The sequence below is a fragment of the Mirounga leonina genome, unplaced genomic scaffold (assembly GCF_011800145.1).
Source record: "Mirounga leonina isolate KUSES-001 unplaced genomic scaffold, KU_Mleo_1.0 Mir_260, whole genome shotgun sequence".
Taxonomy (NCBI): Eukaryota; Metazoa; Chordata; class Mammalia; order Carnivora; family Phocidae; genus Mirounga; species Mirounga leonina.
Window position 1 is genome coordinate 440052 of NW_023270642.1, and position 2511 is coordinate 442562.

The following is a 2511-nucleotide window of genomic DNA, read 5'->3' on the forward strand; positions in this document are numbered from 1 at the left end:
TTTTTAAATTTTTGAGGAACATCCACACTGTTTTCCAAAGTGGCTGTACCAGCTTGCATTCCAACTAACAGTGTAAGAGGGTTCCTTCCCCTTTCTCCACAACCTCTCCAACATTTGTTGTTTCTTTCGCTGTCCATTTTTGCCATTCTGACTGGAGTAAAGTGGTATCTCAGTGTGGTTTTGATTTGGATTTCCCTGATGACTAAGGATGATGAACATTTTTTCATGTGTCTGTTAGCCATTTGTATGTCTTCTTCAGAGAAGTGTCTTTTCATGTCTTCTGCCCATTTTTTGACTTACTTGTTTTTTGGGTGTTGAGTTTGAGAAGTTCTTTATAGATTTTGGATACCAGCCCTTTAACTGTAGTGTCATTTGCAAATATCTTCTCCCATTCTGTGGGTTGCCTCTTTGTTTTGTTGACTGTTTCCTTGGATGTGCAGAAGCTTTTTATCTTGATGAAGTCCCAAATGTTCATTTTTGCTTTTGTTTCACTAGCTTTTGGAGATGTATCTTGAAAGAAGTTGCTGTGGCCGATGTCAAAGAGGTTACTGCCTATGTTCTCCTCTAGGATTTTGATGGATTCCTGTCTCACATTGAGGTCTTTCATCCATTTTGAGTTTATCTTTGTGAGTGGTTAGAGAATGGTCGAGTTTCATTCTTCTGCATGTGGCTGTCCAATTTTCCCAGCAATATTTATTGAAGAGACTGTCTTTTTTCCATTGCATATTTTTTCCTGCTTTGTCAAAGATTATTTGACCATAGAGTTGAGGGTCCATATCTGGGTTCTCTATTCTGTTCCATTGGTCTGTATGTCTGTTTTTGTGCCAGTACCATGCTGTCTTGGTGATCACAGCTTTGTAATATAGCTTGAAATCGGGCAACGTGATGCCCCCAGCTTTGTTTTTCTTTTTCAACATTTCCTTGGCGATTCTAGGCCTTTACTGATTCCATACAAATTTTAGGATTGTTTGTTCTAACACTTTGAAAAATGTCATTGGAATTTTGATTGGAATGGCATTGAAGGTATAGATTGCTCTGGGTAGCATAGACATTTTAACAATCTATTCTTCCGATCCATGAGCATGGAATGTTTTCCCATCTTTTTGTGTCTTCTTCAATTTCTTTCATGAGTGTTTTGTAGTTCCTAGAGTATAGATCCTTTACCTTTTTGGTTAGATTTATTCCAAGGTATCTTATGGTTTTTGGTGCTATTGTAAATGGAATCGTTTATCTAATTTCTCTTTCTACAGTTGCATTGTTAGTGTATAAGAAAGCACCTGATTTCTGTGCATTGATTTTGTATCCTGCCACATTACTGAATTGCTGGATGAGTTCTAGTAATTTGGGGGTGGAGTCTTTTGGGTTTTCCACATAAAGTATCATGTTGTCTGCAAAAAAGAGAGAGTTTGACTTCTTCTATGTCAATTTGAATGCCTTTTATTTCTTTTTGTTGTCTGATTGCTGTTGCTAGGACTTCTAGTACTATGTTGAACAACAGTGGCGAGAGTGGGCATTCTTGATGTGTTCCTGATTTTAAGGGAAAGGTTCTCAGCTTTTCCCCATTGAGGATGATATTTACTGTGGGTTTTCATAGATGGATTTTATGAATTTGAGGAATGTTCCCTCTATCCCTATACTCTGAAGAGTTTTAATCAGGAAAGGATGTTGTATTTTGTCAAATGCTTTTTCTGCATCAATTGAGAGGACCATATGGTTCTTCTGTCTCCTCTTATTAATGTGTCTATCACATTGATTGATTTGCAAATGTTGAACCACCCTTGCATCCCAGGGATAAATCCCACTTGGTCGTGGTGGTTGATCCTTTTAATGTATTGTTGGATCCTATTAGCTAGGATTTTGTTGAGGATTTTGGAATCCATATTCATCAGGGATATTGGTCTGAAAAATCTCCTTTTTGATGGGGTCTTTCCCTGGTTTGGGGATTAAGGTAATGCTGCCCTCATAGAATGAGTTTGGAAGTTTCCCTTCTGTTTCTATTTTTTGAAACAGCTTTAGTAGAATAGGTATTATTTCTTCTTTGAATGTTTGGTAGAATTCCCCAGGGAATCCATCAGGCCCTAGACTCTTGTTTTTTGGGAGGTTTTTGATCACTGCTTCAATCTCGTTACTGGTTATTGGCCTATTCAGGTTGTCAATTTCTTCCTGTTTCAGTCTTGGCAGTTTATAGGTTTCCAGGAAGGCCTCCATTTCATCCAGATTGTTCAGTTTATTGGCATATAGTCGTTGATAATAATTTCTAATAATTGTTTCTATTTCCTTGGTGTTAGTCATGATCTCTCGCCTTTCATTCATAATTTTATTCATTTGGGTCCTTTCTCTTTTCTTTTGGATAAGCCTGGCCAGTGGTTTATCAATCTTATTAATTCTTTCAAAGAACCAACTTCTAGTTTCATTGATCTGATCTCCTGTGCTTCTGGTTTCTAATTCATTGATTTTTGCTCTAATTTTAATTATGTCTCTTCTAATGCGTGGCTTAGGCATCGTACCTTG